Here is a 10,000-nt window from a genome sequence, read left to right on the forward strand (position 1 = left end):
CACTAAAGGAAATCAGCGATGTTTCCATGAAATCAGAAATAAAATACTTGAGCATTTTCCTATCCAAGGACCAAACGTTAAATCAATCCAGGAACATTGAATCTAAACTGAATCAAAGTAAAGCTTAATTCTAATATATGGCTCCAGAGAGATTTATCAATATTAGGCCGGATATATTTGACTAAAATGGATGTGTTTATCCAGATGTATATACCCAGCGTATTCCAATGCTGCTCCAAATCAACTCGTAAAATCTGTTAACCAAATCAATTTCAACTTTATCTGGAGGAACAGACCACACCATCTAAGAAAAATCACATATGGTGAAAGAAACAAGTGAAGGAGGGCTGAAAGTGATAGAGTCGGACTGCTTGAATGGGACATTGAAGGTGAACTGGTTGAAATCCTGGATCAAACCTCATCGTTCTTTCTGGTATTGTACTCCAAACTACTTATTCAACAAAGTCGGCGGCCTGAGTCTTCTGCTTATCTCTGACTTGGATATCAACAAGATTCCTGTCAAATGTTCAGAGTTCCATAAACAAATATTATTATACTGGAAAATGATATACGTACACAATTTCTCACCACACAGTATAATAGTTTGGAACAATCGATATGTACTGCATGGCAACAAACCTCTGTTTTACAAGGAATGCTTTGAGAAAGGTATATGGTCGATAATTGACTTGATGGATGACACTGGCAGTCCTCTGGACAATGAGCAGTTCTGTACTACACACAGATTCAAGCCTCCCATATTAGAGTTGCTAAAGTTACGAAACGCACTGCCTCGACAATTTGTATTCCTGACCAAAAATATAATGACGCACCGAACCGTACAACCACAGTTACCCCGACTATCACTCCAGGGAATCTCAATTGTGGACAGAAAGCGCGGCAACTCCTTTATTAGGAAATGTTTCACAGGAAACTTATTCCCTGGACGTCAAAAAAAAAAAAAAAAGGATATTTTAAATAAATTTGATGAGGAATCGATTGCCACGCTGCGAACCATGTATCTGACTCTACCCATACCCCCAAGGCAAAAGAGACCCACTTCAAAATTATGACTGACATCTACCCATCTAAGGAATTATCGAGGGTACGCTTTAATTTTGAAGATAATATTTGTACATTTTGTGAAGACAACATTGAAACCACTGACCATATATTTTTTCTCCTTCTCATTCCATCGTCACCAGTTTCCTTCTCAAAAGATGATATAACATTCTGTTTACTTATAAGCAACATAACAGATGAACTCTGTGTCAATGTTCTTTTAGGCCTGGCCAAGTTCTTCATTCACAAGAACAGAATGCAAAAATGCTCCCCAAATTTTAATGTCTTCATAAACGATTTTGAAATATAAAAAAAAAAAAAAAAAAATCCTTAAAACTTATGGAAAAATCCAAAAACTAAAAAATATAGTTACCCATGTCCGAGGTTCCTTTTTTTTTTGGTAAAAAAAAAAAAACAAAAAAAAAAAAACAACTTGATTACATGTTACATTCCCCTTGCAATTTTTTTTTTTTTTTTTCGTTTTAATTTCTTATTTGTCTATCTATTGATTTAATTACTTCCTTTTAATTTCTTTTTTTGTCTCGCACTGTAAATTTCTCACAAACCTGTAACACTATTAACTTCTCATTACATACAGAACAAATGTCCTGATGTCCGTTGCTTCCTCATCCCTGGTTGTTTCATTGACATTCAGTTCTACCTTGCTATGTTTATTTGTACATTTGTATATTTGGGTGTACTATTTATGTTCAATTAAAAACAGTTTGATGTCTGAGATTCCTTGTGAACCGCCAACTTAATTACATGTTATATTCCCCTCACAATTTTTTTTTTTCGTTTTTAATTTTATTTTTCTATCTATTTATTTAATTATATCCTTCTAATTTTCTTTTTTTGTCTAGCATTAAAAATTTCTCGCAAACCGTTAACACTATTAACTTCTGATTACTTACACCACGAATGCGCTTATGCCCCCCCACCCATCCCGCTTTTTCCGTACGGAGGCAGACACTGAGATCGAAAGCAAATGGGTGTCATTGAAATGCAGTAACAGGGTGATAACAGCCGTGTTCGAAGTGTGTAGGGGCTTATAGGAGAGCAGAAGCACGTCACGCAATTCACCTGAGTTCGGAGGATCGGGAGTACCAGGGCCCATAGCGGAGAAGCGGAAGAGCGGAGTTATGTGTCTCTTCTCAAAGGCGGGGAAACTGGGGGGCAGCAGGACCCCTTAGACCGGCTAATGTGAGTCTTCTCCGGACATAGATCACCCGGACTTATGACTGGAGCTCCCGGACCTCTGGGCACACACATATGTGAATGAGTGGATGAGCTAATGTTGGTTTGGTTGTGGATACGTTTCGGCCAATGCTATCAGCACAGCTATGATTATCCCCAGAACGTTGAGAACGAGCTCCCGGAACTCCAGACATGCGTATATAAAAGAGTGGAATTAAGGTGTGTGTGTGTGTGTGTGTGTGTGTGTGTGTGTGTGTGTGTATACGTGTGGGACAGAAGTAATGTTGGGGACAGAAATTGTTATTAGCCTGCTGGCAGATGACACAACCTTAGTTTTGAAAAATGAACATCAAGTCCCAATAAGTGCTGAAAACAACCAAAACATTCTCCAAGGCTTCAGGATTGTCATTAAACTTAAAGAAATGCAAACTTCTTGCGCTGCATGACTCGCCACTAAAGGAAATCAGCGATGTTTCCATGAAATCAGAAATAAAATACTTGAGCATTTTCCTATCCAAGGACCAAACGTTAAATCAATCCAGGAACATTGAATCTAAACTGAATCAAAGTAAAGCTTAATTCTAATATATGGCTCCAGAGAGATTTATCAATATTAGGCCGGATATATTTGACTAAAATGGATGTGTTTATCCAGATGTATATACCCAGCGTATTCCAATGCTGCTCCAAATCAACTCGTAAAATCTGTTAACCAAATCAATTTCAACTTTATCTGGAGGAACAGACCACACCATCTAAGAAAAATCACATATGGTGAAAGAAACAAGTGAAGGAGGGCTGAAAGTGATAGAGTCGGACTGCTTGAATGGGACATTGAAGGTGAACTGGTTGAAATCCTGGATCAAACCTCATCGTTCTTTCTGGTATTGTACTCCAAACTACTTATTCAACAAAGTCGGCGGCCTGAGTCTTCTGCTTATCTCTGACTTGGATATCAACAAGATTCCTGTCAAATGTTCAGAGTTCCATAAACAAATATTATTATACTGGAAAATGATATACGTACACAATTTCTCACCACACAGTATAATAGTTTGGAACAATCGATATGTACTGCATGGCAACAAACCTCTGTTTTACAAGGAATGCTTTGAGAAAGGTATATGGTCGATAATTGACTTGATGGATGACACTGGCAGTCCTCTGGACAATGAGCAGTTCTGTACTACACACAGATTCAAGCCTCCCATATTAGAGTTGCTAAAGTTACGAAACGCACTGCCTCGACAATTTGTATTCCTGACCAAAAATATAATGACGCACCGAACCGTACAACCACAGTTACCCCGACTATCACTCCAGGGAATCTCAATTGTGGACAGAAAGCGCGGCAACTCCTTTATTAGGAAATGTTTCACAGGAAACTTATTCCCTGGACGTCAAAAAAAAAAAAAAGGATATTTTAAATAAATTTGATGAGGAATCGATTGCCACGCTGCGAACCATGTATCTGACTCTACCCATACCCCCAAGGCAAAAGAGACCCACTTCAAAATTATGACTGACATCTACCCATCTAAGGAATTATCGAGGGTACGCTTTAATTTTGAAGATAATATTTGTACATTTTGTGAAGACAACATTGAAACCACTGACCATATATTTTTTCTCCTTCTCATTCCATCGTCACCAGTTTCCTTCTCAAAAGATGATATAACATTCTGTTTACTTATAAGCAACATAACAGATGAACTCTGTGTCAATGTTCTTTTAGGCCTGGCCAAGTTCTTCATTCACAAGAACAGAATGCAAAAATGCTCCCCAAATTTTAATGTCTTCATAAACGATTTTGAAATATAAAAAAAAAAAAAAAAAAATCCTTAAAACTTATGGAAAAATCCGAAAACTAAAAAATATAGTTACCCATGTCCGAGGTTCCTTTTTTTTTTGGTAAAAAAAAAAAAACAAAAAAAAAAAAACAACTTGATTACATGTTACATTCCCCTTGCAATTTTTTTTTTTTTTTTTCGTTTTAATTTCTTATTTGTCTATCTATTGATTTAATTACTTCCTTTTAATTTCTTTTTTTGTCTCGCACTGTAAATTTCTCACAAACCTGTAACACTATTAACTTCTCATTACATACAGAACAAATGTCCTGATGTCCGTTGCTTCCTCATCCCTGGTTGTTTCATTGACATTCAGTTCTACCTTGCTATGTTTATTTGTACATTTGTATATTTGGGTGTACTATTTATGTTCAATTAAAAACAGTTTGATGTCTGAGATTCCTTGTGAACCGCCAACTTAATTACATGTTATATTCCCCTCACAATTTTTTTTTTTCGTTTTTAATTTTATTTTTCTATCTATTTATTTAATTATATCCTTCTAATTTTCTTTTTTTGTCTAGCATTAAAAATTTCTCGCAAACCGTTAACACTATTAACTTCTGATTACTTACACCACGAATGCGCTTATGCCCCCCCACCCATCCCGCTTTTTCCGTACGGAGGCAGACACTGAGATCGAAAGCAAATGGGTGTCATTGAAATGCAGTAACAGGGTGATAACAGCCGTGTTCGAAGTGTGTAGGGGCTTATAGGAGAGCAGAAGCACGTCACGCAATTCACCTGAGTTCGGAGGATCGGGAGTACCAGGGCCCATAGCGGAGAAGCGGAAGAGCGGAGTTATGTGTCTCTTCTCAAAGGCGGGGAAACTGGGGGGCAGCAGGACCCCTTAGACCGGCTAATGTGAGTCTTCTCCGGACATAGATCACCCGGACTTATGACTGGAGCTCCCGGACCTCTGGGCACACACATATGTGAATGAGTGGATGAGCTAATGTTGGTTTGGTTGTGGATACGTTTCGGCCAATGCTATCAGCACAGCTATGATTATCCCCAGAACGTTGAGAACGAGCTCCCGGAACTCCAGACATGCGTATATAAAAGAGTGGAATTAAGGTGTGTGTGTGTGTGTGTGTGTGTGTGTGTGTGTGTGTGTGTATACGTGTGGGACAGAAGTAATGTTGGGGACAGAAATTGTTATTAGCCTGCTGGCAGATGACACAACCTTAGTTTTGAAAAATGAACATCAAGTCCCAATAAGTGCTGAAAACAACCAAAACATTCTCCAAGGCTTCAGGATTGTCATTAAACTTAAAGAAATGCAAACTTCTTGCGCTGCATGACTCGCCACTAAAGGAAATCAGCGATGTTTCCATGAAATCAGAAATAAAATACTTGAGCATTTTCCTATCCAAGGACCAAACGTTAAATCAATCCAGGAACATTGAATCTAAACTGAATCAAAGTAAAGCTTAATTCTAATATATGGCTCCAGAGAGATTTATCAATATTAGGCCGGATATATTTGACTAAAATGGATGTGTTTATCCAGATGTATATACCCAGCGTATTCCAATGCTGCTCCAAATCAACTCGTAAAATCTGTTAACCAAATCAATTTCAACTTTATCTGGAGGAACAGACCACACCATCTAAGAAAAATCACATATGGTGAAAGAAACAAGTGAAGGAGGGCTGAAAGTGATAGAGTCGGACTGCTTGAATGGGACATTGAAGGTGAACTGGTTGAAATCCTGGATCAAACCTCATCGTTCTTTCTGGTATTGTACTCCAAACTACTTATTCAACAAAGTCGGCGGCCTGAGTCTTCTGCTTATCTCTGACTTGGATATCAACAAGATTCCTGTCAAATGTTCAGAGTTCCATAAACAAATATTATTATACTGGAAAATGATATACGTACACAATTTCTCACCACACAGTATAATAGTTTGGAACAATCGATATGTACTGCATGGCAACAAACCTCTGTTTTACAAGGAATGCTTTGAGAAAGGTATATGGTCGATAATTGACTTGATGGATGACACTGGCAGTCCTCTGGACAATGAGCAGTTCTGTACTACACACAGATTCAAGCCTCCCATATTAGAGTTGCTAAAGTTACGAAACGCACTGCCTCGACAATTTGTATTCCTGACCAAAAATATAATGACGCACCGAACCGTACAACCACAGTTACCCCGACTATCACTCCAGGGAATCTCAATTGTGGACAGAAAGCGCGGCAACTCCTTTATTAGGAAATGTTTCACAGGAAACTTATTCCCTGGACGTCAAAAAAAAAAAAAAGGATATTTTAAATAAATTTGATGAGGAATCGATTGCCACGCTGCGAACCATGTATCTGACTCTACCCATACCCCCAAGGCAAAAGAGACCCACTTCAAAATTATGACTGACATCTACCCATCTAAGGAATTATCGAGGGTACGCTTTAATTTTGAAGATAATATTTGTACATTTTGTGAAGACAACATTGAAACCACTGACCATATATTTTTTCTCCTTCTCATTCCATCGTCACCAGTTTCCTTCTCAAAAGATGATATAACATTCTGTTTACTTATAAGCAACATAACAGATGAACTCTGTGTCAATGTTCTTTTAGGCCTGGCCAAGTTCTTCATTCACAAGAACAGAATGCAAAAATGCTCCCCAAATTTTAATGTCTTCATAAACGATTTTGAAATATAAAAAAAAAAAAAAAAAAATCCTTAAAACTTATGGAAAAATCCGAAAACTAAAAAATATAGTTACCCATGTCCGAGGTTCCTTTTTTTTTTGGTAAAAAAAAAAAAACAAAAAAAAAAAAACAACTTGATTACATGTTACATTCCCCTTGCAATTTTTTTTTTTTTTTTTCGTTTTAATTTCTTATTTGTCTATCTATTGATTTAATTACTTCCTTTTAATTTCTTTTTTTGTCTCGCACTGTAAATTTCTCACAAACCTGTAACACTATTAACTTCTCATTACATACAGAACAAATGTCCTGATGTCCGTTGCTTCCTCATCCCTGGTTGTTTCATTGACATTCAGTTCTACCTTGCTATGTTTATTTGTACATTTGTATATTTGGGTGTACTATTTATGTTCAATTAAAAACAGTTTGATGTCTGAGATTCCTTGTGAACCGCCAACTTAATTACATGTTATATTCCCCTCACAATTTTTTTTTTTCGTTTTTAATTTTATTTTTCTATCTATTTATTTAATTATATCCTTCTAATTTTCTTTTTTTGTCTAGCATTAAAAATTTCTCGCAAACCGTTAACACTATTAACTTCTGATTACTTACACCACGAATGCGCTTATGCCCCCCCACCCATCCCGCTTTTTCCGTACGGAGGCAGACACTGAGATCGAAAGCAAATGGGTGTCATTGAAATGCAGTAACAGGGTGATAACAGCCGTGTTCGAAGTGTGTAGGGGCTTATAGGAGAGCAGAAGCACGTCACGCAATTCACCTGAGTTCGGAGGATCGGGAGTACCAGGGCCCATAGCGGAGAAGCGGAAGAGCGGAGTTATGTGTCTCTTCTCAAAGGCGGGGAAACTGGGGGGCAGCAGGACCCCTTAGACCGGCTAATGTGAGTCTTCTCCGGACATAGATCACCCGGACTTATGACTGGAGCTCCCGGACCTCTGGGCACACACATATGTGAATGAGTGGATGAGCTAATGTTGGTTTGGTTGTGGATACGTTTCGGCCAATGCTATCAGCACAGCGATGATGAGTTCAGGTGTGTCTGTGTGTGTTTGTGTGTTTGTGTGTGTGTGTGTGTGTGTGTGTGTGTGTGTGCGTGTGTTTGTGTGTGTGTGAGAGTTTGTTTTTGTGGGTTGGGGGGGGTTCCCGCGGACACGGAGTACCAGGGCCTGGAGCGGATGAGGTGAGGAGCGGAGGAGAGCAGAAGCCCGGACCGTGATTCGCTTGTGTCCAGCGGTTCGGGAGTTCCAGGGCCCGAAACGGAGGAGCGGAGGAGCGGAGGAGCGGAGGAGCGGAGGAGCGGAGGAGCGGAGGAGAGGAGGAGCGGAGCAAAGCTAAGCCCGTCTTAACAACAAGGAAATTACAGATGAGGCTATAATTTCTAATGAAAACTTTAAATTCTATAGCCACGTATACACTTCGACATTGTCAAAAAGCGATTGTGACTCCTTTCCATTAAATATTCCTCAATATATCCCAAAAATAAACAACAAACAATATATGTTTGTTTATATATGTTTATATATAAACAACAAAAAATATACAGTTTGATGTCTGAGATTCCTTGTGAATCGCCAACTTAATTACATGTCGTATTCCCCTTGCATTTTTTTTTTTTGGTTTTAATTTCATTTGTCTATCTATTTATCTAATTATTTCCTTTTAATTTCGTTTTTTGTCTAGCACTGTAAATTTCTCACAAACCTTTAACACTATTAACTTCTCATTACATACAGAACAAATGTCCTCATGTCCGTTGCTTCCTCATGCCTGGTTGTTTCATTGACATTCAGTTCTACCTTGCTATGTTTATTTGTACATTTGTATATTTGGGTGTACTATTTATGTTCAATTAAAAACAGTTTGATGTCTGAGATTCCCTGTGAACCGCCAACTTAATTACATGTTATATTCCCCTCACAATTTTTTTTTTTTCGTTTTTAATTTTATTTTTCTATCTATTTATTTAATTATATCCTTTTAATTTTCTTTTTTTGTCTAGCATTAAAAATTTCTCGCAAACCGTTAACACTATTAACTTCTGATTACTTACAGCACGAATGCGCTTATGCCCCCCCACCCCCCACCCCCCCGCTTTTTCCGTACGGTGGCAGACACTGAGATCGAAAGCAAATGGGTGTCATTGAAATGCAGTAACAGGGTGATAACAGCCGTGTTCGAAGTGTGTAGGGGCTTATAGTAGAGCAGAAGCACGTCACGCAATTCACCTGAGTTCGGAGGATCGGGAGTACCAGGGCCCATAGCGGAGAAGCGGAAGAGCGGAGTTATGTGTCTCTTCTCAAAGGCCGGGAAGCTGGGGGGCAGCAGGACCCCTTAGAGCGGCTAATGTGAGCCTTCTCCGGACATAGATCACCCGGACTTATGACTGGAGCTCCCGGACCTCTGGGCACACACATATGTGAATGAGTGGATGAGCTAATGTTGGTTTGGTTGTGGAAACGTTTCGGCCAATGCTATTAGCACAGCTATGATGAGTTCAGGTGTGTCTGTGTGTGTTTGTGTGTTTGTGTGTGTGTGTGTGTGTGTGTGTGTGCGTGTGTTTGTGTGTGTGTGAGAGTTTGTTTTTGTGGGTTGGGGGGGGTTCCCGCGGACACGGAGTACCAGGGCCTGGAGCGGATGAGGTGAGGAGCGGAGGAGAGCAGAAGCCCGGACCGTGATTCGCTTGTGTCCAGCGGTTCGGGAGTTCCAGGGCCCGAAACGGAGGAGCGGAGGAGCGGAGGACGGCAAAACCCCTTTCTGCAATTCGCCTGAGTCCGGCGGATCGGTAATACCTGGTTCCGCAGCGGAGGAGCGGAGGAGTGGAGGAGATGTTTCTCTTCTCAGAGGCGGCGAGGAGGGGGGGAGAGGGACAGGACCCCTTACCCTTACCCCCCCCGGACGTTTGAGTGGAGCTCCCGGACCTCCGGGCACGCACATGCGAATGACTGGATCACAGGGAGTGCCAGGGCCTGGAGCGGATGAGCAGAGGAGAGGCGGAGGGCAGAAGCCCGGCCCTGTTCAAGAGTTCCAGGGTCCAAAGCGGGGGAGCGAAGAAGCGGAGGAGGGGAGGAGAGCAGAAGAGCAAAAAAACTGGCCCGGAATTCACCGAAGTCCCGCGGATCGGGAGTTCCAGGGCCCGGAGCGGAAGAGCGGAGGAGAGGAGGAGCGGAGCAAAGCGGAAGCCCGTCTTAACAACAAGGAA

Source organism: Fistularia commersonii, unplaced genomic scaffold (genome assembly GCF_037954325.1).
Source record: "Fistularia commersonii isolate RoL2024-O1a breed Wild unplaced genomic scaffold, RoL_Fcom_v1.0 HiC_scaffold_44, whole genome shotgun sequence".
Taxonomy (NCBI): Eukaryota; Metazoa; Chordata; class Actinopteri; order Syngnathiformes; family Fistulariidae; genus Fistularia; species Fistularia commersonii.